Below are 20,154 nucleotides of genomic sequence, written 5' to 3' on the forward strand. Positions count from 1 at the left end.
CTCTATTCCCAGGCCAAAAGTCAAAACACAGCACTGCACCAGCTACTAAGAAGGAGAAAAATGACTGCTACTGCTGAACCCAGGACAGCAACTTTATACAGTTCCTAATTGTACATGTTCCTGCACTTCCTCTTGCAGGAATTTATTTTTTATTCTGCTTTAAGGGTGTCAAGCAAAGGGCTCTGAAAACTCTTTTCCTTTGGCTTAGCAGTGTTTTAGAAAAACATAACTATATAAGCATGAACAGAATTTGTCCTAATTTACAGATTATCTGGCCTAGTAGGTAAACTGCCCTGGAGTTACACCACACTCCAGTAAAGCCAGGGGAACTGCATCAGTGTAGTTGAGAAATGAATGTTCATTTATCATTCCAGCCATTTATTTCATCTGCTGCTGCCTCTGAGCCATCAGCTCTTTCTGCCTGGGAATTTTTAAATCCTTTGTTTTCCTCAGTACCTAAACAGTATCCAATGAGCAACACATTTTCCCACAGATATTTAATATTGATTAGGTAACTGAATTTAAATTTTAGAACTATAAAAGTTTGGAAACATCTGCAGACATTGAATAAAGTCTGTTTTCTCTTCCATAGTCTGCTAACAGCTGGAATCCTCAGCCTGAAAAGCCTTCTTTGTTTCCCATGTTTCCATTACACATGCAAACTATCTAGGCCTGTGAAGGAGGGACAATTCTTATTTTTGTAGATGTTTGCCATTTTCCATTTTGCTCTTTTCCGACCTCTCCTTGTCCAATAAATGTTAAGTTGTTAAAAACATTCATATTTTTCCCTCTGCAGCTGTATTTTTAGTACAGATACTGGGCCAAAGTTTGTTTTTACACCAAATTTAATCCTGTCATACAAAATTAGCTTCAGCAGGGTTTCTCTAGATTTGTATTGAGGCATTGTGTTGTTGTTCATTTCTCCTATGGAAGCTGTAGAACAAATAGGACATGTATTAACTGTGGTACCTGCTCAGAATTTTATCAGTAGCACTTGTGAATAGCTGTATATTCCCTTCTACCCCTCACCCTCTTATATGTAAAAAAGATTTATAGACCTTACTCTGCAATCTTTTATTGACCGTAATTCTCATCTCGATATGTGACTTCACTGATGTTCCTCTAATTTTTCATGATTAGGTGTATCATGGAAGGCCTGGGCATGTTATTAGTGCATGAAATTCTTCTGTAATTAGTATATTACATAGAAAACATTTGATTTTGAGTATTTATCAATAGTCTCACCCTAAATCCTTGGAATAATAGCAGTGTCTGGTCAGTGTCTGTCTTATTTTCACCAAGGAAACAGAATTCTTCTCAACATGTAGTACTTGGTTAAGGAATCACTGAATATAGGCAAAAATGTCTATGAAATTTAATGATCCCTGCCTCCTAGAGATATATGACAGTATTCCCATTCAGTGCCATTCTCTGGCGCTAAAATCAAAAGATTGAATCACAATATGTAGATATTCTTCGTTCTCCCAATTCTACACTTGTTTGTTTTTTTTAAAAAAAAGGGACTGTAGAAAGTTGCTTAGTCTACCCTTTACCAAGGGCAGGAGGAACTCTACTCTACTCTACTCTACTCTACTCTACTCTGCTCTACTCTACTCTACTGTACTCCACTCTACTCTATTCTACTAAACTCTACACTACTCCACTCCACTCCAGTACACTTCACTATACTACACTGCATTACACTACCCTACTCTAGACAGCACTACAGTACACTACACCACACAACACTGTACCATTCTGTACTCTACCATACCATACCATACTATAAGTTATTCCTGACCAAAAAAAAATAAATTCCAGCTTGATACTGAAAATGTTCCATGAAAACTCTGTTGCCATGTATTACAGGGTGAAATAAGTTGATGCTTTGAAAAGATAACCTGTGTCTTCTCTGAATCTCTGCCTTTTTTCCTGCCACAGTACACTTTGTAACAACTTCTCACTTTTTGGAGGTTGTGCCTTCAAAACATTTTTTAAGAGACAGACAAAAAGATAGTGATAATCAAGGCATTTTGACTGAAATGCAGAGCAACCTCGATTTAAAGAACTTCCTTTAGGAGACTGTGGTGAATTATTCTAGAAAAAGCCCAGAACAAATATAAGTAGAGCATTTACCTGTGCCATGTTTTTAGTCAGCCTTCTCCACAATGTGGAAAAGTTACCAACTATAGATTGACTAGAAGGAGATCTTTTTAAGGATAGACAAATCTGGATCACATGGGCAACAATATGCAAAACTGGTACTGAAAACTGCCTCAAAATCATGTGTCTAATTAAAAGAGTGGGAGATAAAAAGTAGTCCTACAGCTAGGGATATTGATTAACTAAGGTACATCAATTTTTTTGGAATGACACCACCAGGAGCAAAATAAGAATAGCATTCACTGATGGCCAAAGCAGTTAAGAGGCAAGTTTTCTAAATCTTAAATCTGTTTCCACTGAAGGCCCAGGTTAAGGACAAGGTTCTAAGGGATTTTTTATCAGTGTAAGACTAATGTTTGCAGAAATATGTTTCCACTAAACCCTTGCCTTTCAGTTTGTGTACAAAATCCCTTAATGGAATGACTGCTTATCAACTAAGCTCAAGCACAGATTTTAAAAGCAAAGCTGCTTCTTTACTATCAAGTGGATATGTTGTATGAACATCACATTTGTCCTGCCTTTCAAGAGAATGAGATAACTCATTTCAAAGTGACATATTCAAAAAGATTCCTGTGTTAGCTATTTACATAAATTTAATTTCCTAAAGCTTCCTCCTATTAATTCTAGGTATTGCCCCTCCTCTACCTTTTTACATTGACAATATTCTTCTTTTTCATAAACAGAAACGTGACATCTCTGGGTTTTTTTTTTTATTCCAGTCAAGAAGAGCACAGGAGCTCAAATAAATTATAACTCTGTATGATACTAGTTATAAAAGAATGCCAGAGCTTCTTGGCGACCACATTTGTGAGCCAGAGGCAGAGAAGCAGAAACTAATGTCCAGTAAAAGATGTCAGATTCAATTCTTGCTGCCAATGTCTGGCATGAAAAATCTGCTCAATAGATGGTTTACCTCATACGACCCAGTTGGCACTCAGAGCAAGGATGCCTAATCATCAGGCAGATAGTGCAGGTAAATTGTAAGGAAAGCATGTAGTACTTCCCATACATCCCATTTCTTGCATACTGTTGTTCTCTGGATTTTAACACTAGCCATTTATCCATAGCAGCACTGCCAGGGGTTTATAGAAACCTCAGTCTGCTTAAAATAGTGAAATACTTGGGATTTGAATCATTGCTGGCAGTGGATGCTAGCCCAGTGGATTCAAGAGAGCTTCTGCTCTTCTTCACTGACACTGTATCTCTTTTACTTCATTTTCATAAGGGAGTATAATTGTAAAGTGCCTGTATTTCTGTGAAAAGAGTAAACTTTCTTTCCCTCTGGCTTCCCTAATTATAAATGAGAATTCTTTTTAGAATCATAGAATTGTAGAATGGTTAGGGTTGGAAGAAGACAATCTAGTTCCAACCCCCCTGCCGCAGGCAGGAACACTTTCCACTAGACCAGGTTGCTCAAAGACCCCGTTTTCCTGGTTTGCTATCTCCAGAAGGTGATTTAAACTCCACAGAGTCTTGAGGGGAGTTCTTTCTGTCTCCCTAAAGCCACAGAGAACTGGGCAAGAAAGTGGTTTAATCTGTTGCACTGTTTGAGACTCTAAGGGAAAAAGGCCAAGGAAGGATGCTGGTCCACCTTTTGTAAGTGCAGACAAGGCTGACCATTCTCATGATAGCCAGCCAATGCCTGAGTGACACTGCTGTGTTTTAATGGATGTCTGCAAAGATGATTTACTCTCTGCCTGGTAATTGTGCCCCCTACTTCCAGAGCCAATGCTGAATATTGCCAGAGGACCAGAGAGCAGGACCTGCCTGGGACTGACTGCTTCTAGTCATGGAAAAGGTCAAGAGAAGAGGGAGTTGGAATGCATTTTCTTGCTCCATCACTGTTGCCATAGAAATGGGTTGGACAGAGATGGCAGCTTAGACATGCATAAGCCTCAAAGCCCACCATAAGCTGCCAGTGTACATCTTTCATTGACTCACACAGGCACACCAAGCAGTAGGTCTGTGGCTGCATTGTCATCTCCCAACACTTTGCTAACCTAGGCAACTGCCTATGTGGCCTGTACCAGCACTGGCACCAGCTCTGACGCTGAGCAATGAAAGCCATATATTGAATTGCACAGTGTTATTTTAAGGGTCAGACCATACGATTTCTGTCAAATGCAGGAAGCATAGTTAGCCGCATCTCAGCTCTTGTTCCAGAAAGTTGGGAGATTGTGTGCTAGATTTTGGTGGCCTATTGGAGCTATCATTGCTCAGCCCAGAAGCAGCCTTGAGTTGGTCCTTACCTGTACTGACTGTGATGGAATGGCTTGAGAATAAAACTAGCTTGCAATGATGACTTAGCCTCTCATCAGATAGGCAGTAACAGGAGCTCATATCCCAGAACTGTGACACGAGTACCAAAGTGGTGTCTATGAGAGTATGCCTTGGATGGCCCAATAAATTAAAGATGGTATTTTTAAAATGCCATTTCCATTGGGCTATATAGAAGCTATTCCCTGCACAATTAGATCAGCATGCACGAACTGTTAGAGCTTGGCAACTCCCCCAAAAATTCTGACAGCAAATTAAGTGTCATCTTCACTACTTACTCCATCAGGCACTGCATTACCTTGGCTAGTGAGGCCAATCAGATGTAGGTGGCTATTTTTAAAAAGCAGATACCAGAACATCTGTCTTGCCCTTCTTGACAAAAGAAGGAAAATGAAGTGCAGAAAAAAAAAAAATAAAATTCCTGGGCCCTTGGTAAAGTAACAAAACAAGGCAGGTAGAAATTTATGCCTCCTTAAAAGCCCAAATAATACCGCCTGAATTCTCTGAATAGCATTTCGTTGACATTCCAAGGCAGCTCTACAAAGCCAAGAGATCAAATCAAAGCAAGAAAAACATCCCCAAAATGAAGCAGAACTTCTGGCTGGCAAAATATTAATCAACACCAAGTTGCTCAGTACTTGTATTGATCAGCAGGGTACCATTCAAATAATTTATCTATGATGCCCAAAATGTGCTCTGTTTTGGTATCAGCAGCTTCTGTGATCATCAGGGAGGCCAGTCCTCATTAGGGCGCCCAACATGTTTAGTCCAGCTGGCTGGAAACATGCCATTTGTAAAAAAAAGAAAAAAAAAGATGTTTTCAGCGCTGGTTGCAGTGTTCACGCCTGACAACATCGCTGACTGAGTTTGCAACTCCCAGATGGTAGAGACACAATTTTCAATTCATCAATTCAGCTGATGAATAAGCTGTCCCCTGGGGTTTGGCAGGACTTATTAACTGCCTGAGATCTGCTGTAACTTTCTCCACTTGGCCTAAACTCTCTGATACGGGATGTTTGCAAGTTACACAACTAAAACCCATCTTTAAACACTCAAAAAAGCAGACTTGTTTTAGAGACTTTGAAAACTATAATGCCATCAGGAGCATATGGGGACACTTGCCATGAAAATCAGGCCATTGTCATAAATGAGTGCTCTAGGCACAGAGGTCTGGGGAAAAAAAAAGGCCAAGAAACTGAATGGTATCATTTGTAAATGACCTGCCAGTGGCATTAAGTTGAAAGCTAGGAGATAGCAGTTTGGATTTCATTCATTAAGATTTGCATGCAACTGTTTTTCCCATCTGCTGCTTAACATTATGGAACAACATCAAGAACTATTTCTAATTAGTTTGGTTTATATGCTTTGAGTGCATTTTTTATGAAGCATGTGTTTGGCTAATAGTTGCAATTTCATCTTAGCAGCCTCTTTGATGACATGCAGTTTTGAAACACATGCTTGTGCTGATGGAGTGACATGTTCCAGGGTTAAGTGGGCCCTCCCAGACATAGCTCTGGCTGCTGCTGAGGTCACTAAACTACTTCAGTGGTTTTATTTTAGCTCAGTGAATGACAACCCTTCTGATAGGGCTAGCTTCAGCCACATTCTTCTGCTTCCTAAGAGGCTTTTCCTTACTTTACCATGCAAGCAGAAGACAATGTTCTAACAACTCAGTCCTGACTAGTTTTCTTTTTTTCAGAGCCATTATAATTAACCATAGTTCACATAACCATAGTTTACATGTTGGTCTGATTGCCAAAAAATAATACACAGCAACAAGTGAATATTGTTAGTCAAATTTTCATAAGCCAGAGTTCTGTCCTTGTTTGCAGCCATCTCTCATGAAGAGATGGATGCATCTCCATTCAGTACTTAAGAAAGCTTGCAAGAGAAGAGCAGTCCAGCTGCTTACTCTCAAGTCTCCAGGGACTGGTGTTCAACTCAGTTTATCAAGGCCATATTCTTATGCTGCTTTGTCATTTGATCTGTTGGTGCTTCAGATGCCTCTCTATATAATGAGAATACTACAGCCTCCCTCATCTTACGATCTGTTATTTTAAAGTGTAACTTTTCAAGGACTGGGAGGCACTGTAATGGTAGGAAGTACTGTAATTTTACTCCTTTCTACAATATGGTTTGTCTATGCTTATGTATATATCACTTTTAAGCAAACTTGCTCCTAAGGAGTAAAAAGTGTCATTCAGAATTAGCAAGTTATCTGTCTCCAAGGCTGCAAGGAAAACTCACTATTTGCTTGCCAGGTATTTGTCTATTCCTCTTCAAGTCTGCCTTCAGGTTGTTTTGTATGAGAATAAGATGAAAGCATATCCATGTAAGTCTGAGGTCCTTGTCATTGCCCTCTTTGTCACAGTGTACAAGTACTTCATATTTCCTAGGATAGCTACCCTGACTTCACTGCTGTAAAGCAGGCAATAGCTAGTACTCCTTTCACAGGTAACAGTCCTTACTGCTTATGAGGTGCTTTTTGGCAGTGGCTCTAGAGGAGCACTAAAAAAGTTTCCCCATTTAGCAAAGGAAACAAAGAAAAGAGTACAGATCAAGTGCATAATGCCCATTTTTACATCTTAAGTGAGATTTAAATAGAGTATAGGTGCCAAGTCCAGTTGTGGAATTTTTGTTAAGCGCTCACATCCTCTAGCATTTCCAAGACAGGGTGTCCCAAGTGCTAACCCTGTTTCTGCATATGCTCAAGGCAGCTTCTGATTTGGCAAGGCTCATCCAACCCTAGATCTGCTGTTGACGAGTTTAATCTGATGTCTCTGGCAGTTCCTATCCTAGCCTTCTGCTATGGTCTAATTCATCTATCATTTGTAAACTGGTTTTGGTAGGATTTATGTATTGCAGGTCAAGCCAAATTGTAGTGTTAATAATGCTACTGTAGAAGCATTAGCAGATCTCACGGGTTTACTCCTGAGCAGTTCATCTAGTTTACCTGAAATTCTTGAAAGAACACGTATTTCTTCTACTCCTAGTTGATGTCCCGATATCCTTTTGGCTAAAGCAAAGCATCTGGATCTCCTGAAGATGTTTTCAGTATCTTCTCACCAAACAGGCATTTCTTCTTGTAGGGCAAAAATACTACTGATTAATATGTCCTTATGCAAGGCCACAGGTATTTCTTGGGAACCAGAAGCCACCCATCTGCATCAAAGAAGACATAGATATAATACATTCGGAAGATAATGAGCATACGGTTGTAGAAATGGCAGGTTTTAAGATCTAGGAGGCATGAGTCTTTGTGTCAGTACTTCAGGAGATGGAAATGAGGGGTCAGAAAAGAAAAGGAGGCGTTATATTCCAGTTCCCTGTAACAAGCAATAAAAAAAATAAATTATATCTGATATTCAGGTTACCCTATATTTGTTAAGTGCGGTGATCAGTAAACTACAGATACAGATTGAAGCCTGACATTTTGAAATTCACTCAACTTATTTAGAGAATAAGTGTAAAATATTCTTAGTCCCAGCACCTGCTGTTGAATTCTCCTCCTTTTCTGTGGTTTTACTATTACATTTTCTAGTTTTAAAAGAAGTGAAGCAGACTAGGCAGAAGATATTGTCTAATGCTGAAGGTAAATAAACTGGGAATATTTTCCCAAAGTGGGAAAATTATATCTAATTTTCTGTAATAGCAAAAAGGCTATTAAGTGAATAGCATTAAATTAAGTAAGGCTTCTAACAGGAAAAATAAAAAGTTGAATGGCATCCCTTTAAAGCAAATGTCCAAAATGTCCACGGAATTTCCCTCTCTGGAGATATTCAAAACTCACCTGGACACATTCCTATGTAACCTGCACTACGTGACCCTGCCTTGGCAAGGGGGTTGGACTAGATCTCCAGAGGTCCCTTCCAATCCTAACAATTCTGTGATTCTGTGAATCTTTTTGTTTTACTTCAGCACAGAATATGGAATATGAACAAATCTTAATTTATGCAGTAGACTAATTACACATTTTTAATGTGAATCAGATCTTTCAGTTTCTGTGCTTGCAAAAATCACCTTTATTGGCCCCACATGAGATCAAGGTGCCAAGACCACCCAGTGATATGGCTTCACTTTGAAGAATGGGGGAAACTGTGTAGTCTTAAATTCTCATGTAAATGCTGATTCTCACATTTATAATTTACAGAACAGGAAGATGGAAACTTATAACACTTTACAATAAAAACACCGGTTGCATCTAGAAGAGAAAAAGTCACTTGTGAAGTCCCTTCTGGATTTCCCTATGCTTGTCTGGAATGTCCTCAAAAGGGAACAAAATCTTGTGTATCGTAAAGGCAATTATCACGTATCCACAACTTCCAGCCTAGGGCATTATATAGGTGCTTAAGAAGCTACATCATTGAATCCATTCTGCTCTTCATGAAGGGAAAGACCTAAAATGGGAAAGAAGGCCAGTACCATGTTAAACTACTTAAGAGGTCAAGCAAAATCTGACTGCAGCCAGCAATGTTTGGATTTTTCCTTTGGCTCAGAGAACAAGCTGTAAATCATCCAGCAAATGTGTACCCTACAAGGGGTCAGAGGAAAAACATCTGTCCATAGTGGGCAGCCATTTCAGTCTGCTCTTGTTGCCAAGTTCCTAAAAAGTGCCCAGAAGCACCTAGTCTGATGCACAGGTCTCCTGCTTTTCCTGGGCCAGTGTTTTCATGTCCACCCTAGACCCTTATGTATTAACAGTGACATGGAATAAAGTGCAAGAGCACTCAGGAAGCATTTGCTTGTCTTTGTCCTGACAAAGCTGCACTTCTTATATTAGGGGTTTCATCCCAGCTTGAAGAAGACTGCGGAAACCTTGAGAGGGAGAGCAAGCTCCCCACTCTTTGCTGGTTCGTGTCCAGTCCACAGGCTGAAAGATCAAGTATGCTCTAGCCTTACCCTGAAGACAATTTTTCTACTCACAAGAAAAGGAGATAAGACTTTCAGTGAAGAGCATAAAATCAGCCCGTTTCCATTACATTCAGTCTCTGTAGAAAAGCCAGCAAAGCAGGAGGTGATGAAACCTCCCTGGAGAGCATGGCGGCATTGGAAAAGTACATGGCACAGGGAGGGGTGGTTGCATTAAAATTTGCTGACCCATGTTTTTCCTGTGACTATATATTAAAATACAGACATAGATTTGTGTCTGTGTATTTTTCAGTCTCCAAAGCTACAGAAGTACAACATTCATCAGTAACAACAGGGATGGATTTTCAACAGGATCAGCTGTTCTGAGGCACAATGGACTCATGCCATAGATGTGGGGGAAACTTTTTTCACTTTCATATACCTGTGGCTGTACTACAGAATTCAGCTAGGGCTAAATTCTGACAGGATAAAGCAAACAAATACAGGAACTCTATGGTGCACCAAGCATGCTGAACTTTACAGCTACCTGCACTTGTGACATTTTTAGTGTTTCGATATGGTCTGAGAAGGCAGCAATCTGGAAAAGGGATGGAAGTGATTTTTCATTTTCCTCTGAATGTGCTATCTATCAACCTGACTGTACGGCAAAGAATTTAGATTGGAGCTAGTGCGGGTATTTGGCTAATACACTGGCTTCCTGCTTTCACCTTGAGCCTTTTTTTCCCCCTGACATAGGAAAACTCAGCAGTCCGCTTAAAAATGAAGAAGTCGTGACACCTAGCGGTGAGTTAAACACCAGTAACTTCTAGTTCCTTCAGAATTCACTCTTCCATGGGCATGTTGTTCTAAGTCAGATTGTAATATGAAAGGTGTGACCATTACCCATGAGGGTAATTACCCATGAAAGTCATGAGACTCTAGACGTTCAGGCAGCCCCTCACTTCTTCTATAGTCCCATGCAGTGTGTGTGTCTTGTATCAGACTCCTGTGATTCTGCGCAGAAACCCTCATTCATTAAGGCCCAGTGTCCAGCCCCTGGTTATGCTCCTTATTGAACACAACATTTTGAATAGCCATTTATGCTGAGATCAGGTTAAGTGCTTTGACTTTGGAGAGAAAGGGAACATGACAGAATGCTGGCATAAGACCAACTGGGAATTTCAGGCTTATTTTCTTGTCAAGTAACTATTAATCAATGCTGCTTTTGGAAGGTGACTAAAAAATGTATTGTATGGCATGCAGCAAATTCCTGGCAGGCAGTTTAAACTGACTCAGTTGCTGGCAAATTCTTTTGCTATTGAAGACTACTCAGAGTCTGCTTTGGTCAGCAGCAGTCAGAAAGTACATACTGGCTGCGATACCATGACAAGAAGTCACACTGAAAAGCAGTAAACCAGTCTAGACATGTGTAAAAGAGTTGTAGGTTCTTTCCAAACAGTGGCAAGCCTTAGAAATGTTTGGTTTTGTTTGGCTTGGGTTTTGTTTTTTTTTAGGGAAGCAGAACAGTGATGAGTTGTGCTAGTGGTAACTAGGCTGCAATCACCAAATGGCAAGCTTTCTCAGCTTGTTGAGCGACCTGTTTGGGGACCTGCCATTTTTTTATCATAAGAATGAGATTCATTGCAAGAAATTTCAAGTCAAAACATCACTGTATGTTGTTGGGAAATTGGGTGCATGCTTCTTTGCATCTGTAAGAGCTGTTAGCGGTGCAGCCAACCAGTTTCATGTCCATATTTGTGCATGCTATATCAAGCATACTTCCCATTGCCTGCAATGAGACAAACTCCTTCCACCTTCTCCTCTGTCTTTCAGAAGGGATGCATGATAAAATTACATATTGTAAACAAGAAATGGAAACTAGATTACTTGAATATACATTATTTTCTTCATCTAAAGATTTATTTTACCACATATTCCACATATATCAGTACCTGTAACTTTCCCAGTTTGCTGTCTTGGGTATAATTAACACTTCTACCACCAAAGTGTCTGGATATAAGGCAAGTGAATATAAAAACGTCAATTCTGTCCAAAATATTTCCACCCCTTGAATCATCAGCATGTGACCTATTTTGTGCCAACATTAATAACCATTGTTCATGGCTTTCAAACAACTTAAACTATTTAAAAATTAATTCTATTTACAGTACCTTATAGAGGAAGTATTTTGTATAAGAGAATAACTCAAACTGACTAGTGGCTACCCACAAAATATGACCATCCAGTAACAAAATTAATCATTTAGAAGTAGTTGGCAAATAATGGACGTATTGTTGGAGAAAACATCAAGTGGAGATCAGATCCAGCAACTGGGAGTCCTGGGTTCTCTTTTGTGGCATTTCACAACACAGACTCAAATTGATGCAGAGACTCAAACCCTCATTTATTGTTACAAAGCCCTTTTTATCCCCTTATTCAGTACTTTCCAACCTGCACATACATACCACCTTCAATCTCATTGGCCCCTGTGAAACCCTCCTGGTAAATAGACTAATCACAATGTTGCAGACCCTCTCACAACCCCCACATCCTCTGGCCTCCAACTGAGATTCCCGACACAACTTCATCCTGGCCCATCCTCCTGAGGCTTGCTTGTTTACTTTTCCTGTCCTTCAACGTTCCAATTCATCGCCCCAGGGCTTGTTAAGCACTAAGGCCTCAGAGCTTACTAACAAACTATTCGCCCTCACTCCCCACACTCTTTCCACTGTACCATATCTTTCCCATGCTGCTCTGACATAGGCAGGCCTAACTGCAGTGGCGTAGGCAGCTTCAATCCCATCCATCCCAAAGCACAACATTTACTTTCTTACACTGGGTTGTAAGCTGTGGGACTGAAGTGCCCTGTTCAGTTGTCACTCCTAGAAACACTTGCAGTCATGAGCTGGAGCCCACAGGCATGCTAGTTTATGCTTTGCCTTTGTTTTGCCCTCTGTAAAATGGAGATGGCCACCAACCGATGCATGACAAGCTTGTCTGAATCCCTGATATGGACCCAGGGCTAGTATTACTTCAGTCTTCACTGCCACTGCCATTGCCGAAGAGTAACAATGCAAAATGGAAAAACAGTACTAATGCTGGCAGCACAATAACCTGAAATATGTAATGCAGTCCTGGACGGAACAAGTGCAACATCTGGTGCAGCAGGAAGTTAGGTTCTGCTAAATCTTTGAGTGCCACTTTTTCCATTTTGCATTTGTCATTGCTGCTACAACTCCAAACAGCCCCACAACAGTCAGAAACAGCAGTAAATCTTTCTGCTTCTATCCTCTCTCTATAAGAAATATCTTGACAGGTTTATAAGTGAAGGGAAGTTGCACAGCACTTAGCATGGCTGTGCCAGCCTGTGAGGCAAAGATTTTAGACAGCCAGACAGAAGACATGACTTTGGGCTGTAAGTCCAACAACGGTGATGTGTTTGATCATTCTTGTGCCAGGCAGGACATTGTGCTACAGTCTATGTTACATGGGCACACCAGAATCTCTGCGATCTCTTGTTCCTGCATTTCCATGATTCCCCTGCTGACTGACAGGGCATGACAAGAGCTGTGAGGTATAAAGTAGCTGTCAAAATCAGCACTGAGGAGTAAATATCTAGGCAATAGTCACTCGCATAGAACTTAGAATATTCATCTAGGATATGCTTTTTAAGATAGTCTCTGTATTTGAGTGCAGAGGAGTTATGTACAGTAAATCTCCAGTGTATCAGATTCACTTGCAAGACTAAACCTGCAATCACAGAATCACACAATGGTTAGGGTGACCTCTGGAGGTCATGTATTCCAAACCCTCTGTTCAAAGCAGGCTCAACTAGAACAGATTGCTCAGGACCGTACTCAGCTGGGTTTCTCCAAGGATGGAGACTCACACTCTCTCTGGGCAATGTGTTCCAGCCCTGCATCACCCTTGCAGGTAAAAAAAAAAAACAAAAACAACACACACACACAAAAAAAACAACCAACCAACCAAGGAAACAAACAAAAAATCTGTTTGTCATCTTTGTGACCCTTCACTGGACTGGCTCCAGTATGCTCATGTCTCATCCATACTCAGGGCCCAGCACTTGACCCAGCACTCCAAATGTGGCCTCACCAGGGCTGAGTAGAGGCCAAGTATCACCTCCTTTGACCTACTGGCCACACTCTTCCTTATGCAGCCACAGACATTGTTGGCTGCCTTTGCTGGAAAGCACATTGCTGGCTCATGTTCAACTTGTCCACTGAGACACACAGGTCTGCTATTTGACATCTAGTTGCATATTAATGGCTACTTCCAGCTGTAGTTTTCTTCAGCTTCCTGGATTTAATGGCTTGAGCTTCTTTCTAATAAATAGATGAACATGCCTGATCTGTTGAATAGCATGGACAGTTTCTGTGTCAATGCCATCTAATTATCCAGTAGCCCTGAGAGGTCTCATAAGGCCTCCAGACTGTTGACCAGTTTATCAGACTGGATGTATACTTAACTGCCTAGAGCAAACAAAAGCAGCAAGTTACTTCTTTCAGTTAAACCAGGGTGATACCAAACCTCTTGCTATGCCATAAGCTTTAACAGCATCCTAACAACTGCAGAACAACTTAAATTGAAGGAGGAGCTGCTTTTCCTAGTAATCTGGCTGTAGACCAAACAATGACATATTTTCTGCATAGGCGTTTGGACCATCTCTGAGGCCTACATTTCTTAGCCCTACTACAGAAAGAAAAGCTCACCCTTTCCTTAGTAATGGAGTGAAATCCTACAAAACCACAATTGCATTCTCCAGAGAGCAACAAAAATGGGCACAGTGGGTTAATAGTCCAAAACCAGGAAATATCCCTAACCAACGCTCTATGTCATCACATAACCTGGATTTCTGTCAAGAATTTGGGTGTTGTTTTGGATAACAAAAGACAATATGTGTTCATCATTAATCTTCTTGAACATTTGTTTAGCCAGAAACTGTCTCTGATCAACCCTTCATGTAAATAGGTTTATGCTTCAGACAGAAGTGGTAAGATGTTATTCCAAGTACTTGCATTATATGGAATCTCCCCTTAACTCTAACAAGATAAGTTTAATGACAGGCTCAGTATTGGTGGCTGTACTCCAAAGACATTTATGTTCAGTTTAAATTTCAAAATTAAATAAAAATTTATCTTGAATCAAAGAGGAAAAATATTACCTCTAAAAATCTGCCATTTGCTCCTACTCTATTTGAGGTTTCAACATCAAACACTTTTCCATCTGGCTAGCAAAGAACTGAAAAGTTTTTCTTCTTTCATTACCAAATGACAGATGCTGCACCCATTGCAGCTGAACACCCTGAAAAGGTTTCCATTTATCGTTTAATTTTTTACAGGTATAGAATCATAAACAGCAATGAAAGAAAAACAAAAAGAGAAAAAGAAGATTCTTTTATTTAAGGAAAATAAATGCCGCACTGTATTTTCTCAGCTACTTCTGGCCACAATTAGTACATTTCATTTATGTTTGAACGTGCAGTCACATAAACTATAAAAAAATTTATGTGCAGAATATCGGTGGAATAAGTTAAAACATGCAATTTCCTACTCCTTCTCCCAATAGATGATCTCTTCATGCCTTTTTGTTTCAGAACAAAACAAGAACAAGCAAACACTTTCAGTCCTGCCAGTCCAGGGGCAGTGCGTGAGTGGGGAGCAAGACTCTCTCAGAGTTATCACTGCAGCTACTTACTGGCTGTGAATCTTACCCAAAGTTCTTTGTCTCCATTTTCTCATGTGTAAAATGTAAAATACAGCTAAGAACTAGCCAACAGCCCTATACTTACTCACTGCTGGGGAAGTTAGTTTTTCACAATCAAAAAGACTTAATGCTTTGTTTGCTTGAAGGTTAATCCAAGGCTTTAAACTGCCTAATAGAATCAGACAGATACAAGGAGCCTCAAGTTTGCAATAAGCACAGCCATTAGAAATATTTATCATTGAGTTAGAGCATTGAAGATTAATCTCAACTGTGCCAATTCCAGAGCACAGTATCTTAATTGCATTACATAGAACCATAGAATAGAATCATTTTGGACATTGTCCTGAAATGCTTCTGGAGATTGTTAGAGATATGAAATGCTTAGATATGGTTTGGGGGTTGATTTTTGTTTGGTTGGGTTTTTTTTAATCTGGCTTTCAGTTTACCCATGACAATTGTTTTAAGAATTTCTTACAAAGTCCTACATTCGGTAGCAGGGAAAATGGTACAGAAAAGGCTGTTGATAGACATACAGAGTAATAAGAAAAGGACAGAAGCTAGAAGGAACAGAGTAAGGGAAAAACATGCAACTGCGCTGCCTCTTAATATTTCAAATGTCTGGAAAGGTGAGAAGAAAATACAGCTTCTTTTATAGGTGGAAAGAGAATTTGATAGCTTTAGAAAGATGACAGCTGCTATAAATGGCATGGCAGGTGCTGCTGCTTCTTCTCTCTCCTCTTGGCAGAAATGTTCCCCTCAGCAAACATGCTGCCATTCAGCTGTATTTTAATGGGTTTAATGCATTTTAAAGCCAGACCTGCAGAGATTGCAGCCAGAGAATCAGAAATGCTGACAAACAAAATGAGCTAAAGTCAAGCATCCACTTCCAACTCCAAAACCCCTTTTCCATTTGGACTTAAGTCCTGGTATACTGAACTGAACAGTTATAAGTCCTTTTCTCTGCCAAGTGCTGTTCTGCAGCCACTTCATTTATGCAGTTTGTTCTGCCACACTGCTGTCATGACAAAGTTTCATTTAGAGATATTATCCTATTAGTATCTACAAGTGATTGAAATCCGTAGAAGTCTATATTGCTTGTCTGGAGTTGTTGGAAATTAGAAAAATCTAACATGTTATATAAACTTGTTTTGAAAGCCAAAAGAAATTAGAAGCAGATAGGTTGGCTGATATAAAACAGGTTAAAACAGTTGTGACAGTGAGTATTTACATCTATTGAAGTCATGCAATGATTAGAACAAAAAAAAACAATGGAAGGAAATGTTTGTAGCTGGAGCCACCGAATGTGTCTTAGGTAATGTTCATGGAATGTAGTTGTTAGCTTTCATGTTGTTTTTCACATGAACAAAGGGTCACTGAACAGGGGCAGAGGAAAACTGACTGGGAAAAGCTAATGTCATCATTCTAGTGTATCTCAAAGGGATCTGTCATTATACTAACATGCTTCCAATAGAAGCCTGCTCTGGTGCTATACCTGAATTTTGGCTGAATATACTCAGTGAGAAAAACTCACCTGGGAGCCCTCATTTCTTGAGTCACACTCTGGAGCATATTCACTAACTTAATATTTAACAGCTTTGGGGAGAAGAATGCCAAAGGTACCAGCAAGTACGTTGTTGAACAATTTTTTTCTAAAATAGAGCTAAGAATCTGGATAGCTTCAAGGCTCCTTTTTAGGATCTGAAAGCTCAGTCTTCCAGGATTCGGTATTTCTAGACTTCAAATATGTGTAGAAGTTTAAGAAGGCAAACAGAGCCAAATACCTCCAAGTCTGCAGTCAAGATAATTTTGTTTTGCTGCTGTCAAAATGTAACATTTAGATTCTGGGGGGGGGGTTTATACTTTCTTTTCCAAAACCAACTTCAGGTTTCCTTCTGAGGTGGTATTATTTCATTTCTCCTCTTCATTCCATCATTCTCCAATTTCCATCCTAAACAAAATCATGACTGTGAAAAGCTCAACAGTTCAGCAACATCTGAAGAGTGGAATTGTCACAGAAGGTCCAGTAAACTGATGTTGTAGAAATGGGATGGAAGAATCTGGATTACTTGGAAATAGGAACTTGACCATGAAAAAACTTCTCTATAATGGAAGGAGAAGTAAGCTGGGCAATGGCCAGTTACTTTAAATATTCTTGTTTCTTTCTTAAGTATAGGTTTGGGGTTTTTTTCACTGGCTGCTCTTTAATGGACAGAATTTAATCTACCATGATTTTCATAGCAAGCCAACATCTGGAAGACTGTGTAAGTTCCAGTTGGTCTGGATGTTACTGTTTCAATGAGTGGAAACACTTTCCTGGGAAAGTGATGGAACACCTTGTCCTTGGTGCCATCTTAAAGTATATCAAGGATAAGAGGGTTATGAGGGGCAGTCAACATGGCTTCACCAAGGGGAAATCATGTTTGACCAATCTCTTAGCCTTCTATGAGGAAATAACACGGTGGATGGATGATGGCAGAGCGGTGGATGTGGTCTACCTTGACTTCAGCAAAGCCTTTGACACAGTCTCCCACAGCATCCTCACGGCTAAATTGAGGAAGTGTGGACTGGATGACCAGGTAGTGAGGTGGACTGCGAACTGGCTGAAGGAGAGAAGCCAGAGAGTTGTGGTCTATGGGGCTGAGTCTAGTTGGAGGCCTGTAACTAGTGGAGTGCCTCAAGGGTCAGTACTGGGACCAGTATTATTTAATATATTCATCAACGATTTAGATGAGGGAATTGAGTGTACTATCAGCAAGTTTGCTGATGACACTAAGCTGGGAGGAGTGGCTGACACGCCAGAAGGCTGTGCTGCCATCCAGCGAGACCTGGACAGGCTGGAGAGTTGGGCAGGGAATAACGGGATGAAATATAACAAGGGAAAGTGTAGAGTCCTGCATCTGGGCAGGAACAACCCCAGGTTCCAGTATAGGTTGGGGAACGACCTGCTGGAGAGCAGTGTAGGGGAGAGGGACCTGGGGGTCCTAGTGGACGACAGGATGACCATGAGCCAACACTGTGCCCTTGTGGCTAAGAAGGCCAATGGCATCCTGGGATGCATTAGAAGGGCGGTGGTTAGTAGGTCGAGAGAGGTCCTTCTTCCCCTCTACTCTGCCCTGGTGAGACCCCATCTGGAATATTGTGTCCAGTTCTGGGCCCCTCAGTTCAAGAAGGACAGGGAGCTGCTGGAGAGAGTCCAGCGCAGGGCAACCAAGATGATTAAGGGAGTGGAGCATCTCCCTTATGAGGAAAGACTGAGGGAGCTGGGTCTTTATAGTTTAGAGAAGAGGAGACTGAGGGGTGACCTTATAAGTGTCTATAAATATATAAAGGGGGAGTGTCACGAGGATGGAGCCAGGCTCTACTCAGTGGCAAACAATGATAGGACAAGGAGTAACGGGTGCAAACTGGAACACAAGAGGTTCCACTTAAACTTGAGAAGGAACTTCTTCTCAGTGAGGGTGACGGAACACTGGAACAGGCTGCCCAGGGAGGTTGTGGAGTCTCCTTCCCTGGAGACATTCAAAGCCCGCCTGGACACATTCCTGTGTAACGTTATCTAGGTGTTCCTGCTCTGGCAGGGGGATTGGACTAGATGATCTTTTGAGGTCCCTTCCAATCTCCAGCATACTGTGATACTGTGATACTGTGATATCTATAACATATTTGTTAAATTTCTGTTAGTTTCAGTGTAGTTTATGAGGGAACCAAAGGAGTTATATAATTTTAGAAGGGATGGGGTAGAATATTTACTTAAAGTAGTACTGAGTGTCCTGCAAAAAACTGATGTGCTGTCAAATACAGACCAACCAGACTGGACCTGAAACTGTTTACAAACAATTGTGACTAAGGTGGAGGTTTGAAGTGGTCAATGCTCAAAGTGGTCAGTGCTCAAAGCGGTCTTGGTACGGAGGACATAGTGTGGGAAAGTAATTAGTTTTCTCTTCTGTAATGGATGTTATATGAATTTATTTCACAATTATTCTGTACACAGTATTGATAGTAAAAATATAAAAAAGCTTGATACTATATTTCTAAGGACCTAAACCACTAGCCATTTCTGAGTATCTTTTGAGTAATCAAGCTGCCTGAAATCTGACTATGCATCCAGCTTTTTCAAATGGGCCTGTCTCTCCAATGAGCCTCTCTCTCAGTGATCCAAACCAAGATCCTGATTCCAGCTGCCCCTGATTTAAGGACATTTCCATGTCAATAACTGAATTTTGCTGCATGATCTTGCCCACAGAGGCACAGCCATGTCTGTCTACTGCTCATAGTAGGCACTTCAGTTTCCAGGAGCTGTGCCTGTGCTCAGAGGGAGCAGCAGCCAGACTGTTCCCAAACTGTGTTCAGGGTCACACTGAGGAAACACCTTCTTGGAAGCTGCCTGCCTCTTTGTTCTTTCCATCAGTCTAAAATAAATATCACCGAAAATGTCTCATTCCTCTTTGTGTATACAAAGACCATGGGAGCACTTACAAGTCACCCTCTTTCAGATACCACGTACAAAACCAGAGGAAATAACAATGTTTGGATCTTTCAAGAAAACCCAAAATGTCCATATTTCTTTGGCAGACATTCTTACTTTGTTTTTCCAGGCTGAAAAGCATGGAAGTACCCTTTCCACCTCTTTCCACTTCCCTGTCACTTACAAATTCAAGGCTGATGATGTTTGGACTCGCATAAAATTTAGAAGTGAGTGGAAAAACACACCCAGCTGACCAAAAGGGAAATTGCATCCTCTACTTGCTACTGTCCTCCTCCCTGTGTTTACCTTCTTTCTGCAGGTCAAGTGACTCACTACATTCTTTTGCCATTTACTTACCTTCTATTTTCCCTGTGTGCACAGCAGATCTCTGATGTTCATGGGACTGTTCCAGGTTCAATAACATTTCATTTTCTGATGATTATAAGGTTCCTCAAACTCCAGTCAAGATCTGGAGCCAGAAGGAAGGGGGGGGAAGTTTGCATAAAATCAAAGCTCTGCCACAGCCAAGTGACCCATCGAGCTCATTAATAAAGTTCTCAATCATAAAGTGTGATTTTCTATGTGGGAAAAGTCAGCTTAACTGACTATAAACTGTTGCTGAAATTTTAGCTGGAATTATGCACACAGTCCTGGCTGGCGTAAGCAGAAAATATTTG

General features: G+C 40.7%; 1 long non-coding RNA gene across 1 annotated transcript in view; it reads left to right on the forward strand.

Moving 5' to 3' along the window:
* LOC134164110 (uncharacterized) overlaps positions 1 to 20,154 on the forward strand; it is a 126,322-nt gene that overhangs the window by 76,108 nt on the left and 30,060 nt on the right. The window contains exon 6 of the long non-coding RNA XR_009964997.1: positions 19,608 to 19,796. This is a non-coding gene — a long non-coding RNA (uncharacterized LOC134164110). The remainder of the gene's footprint in view (positions 1 to 19,607; positions 19,797 to 20,154) is intronic.

Source organism: Pezoporus occidentalis, unplaced genomic scaffold, assembly GCF_034315485.1.
Source record: "Pezoporus occidentalis ecotype Australia unplaced genomic scaffold, CSIRO_AGI_Poc_V1 ctg211, whole genome shotgun sequence".
In the NCBI taxonomy this organism is placed as follows: domain Eukaryota; kingdom Metazoa; phylum Chordata; class Aves; order Psittaciformes; family Psittacidae; genus Pezoporus; species Pezoporus occidentalis.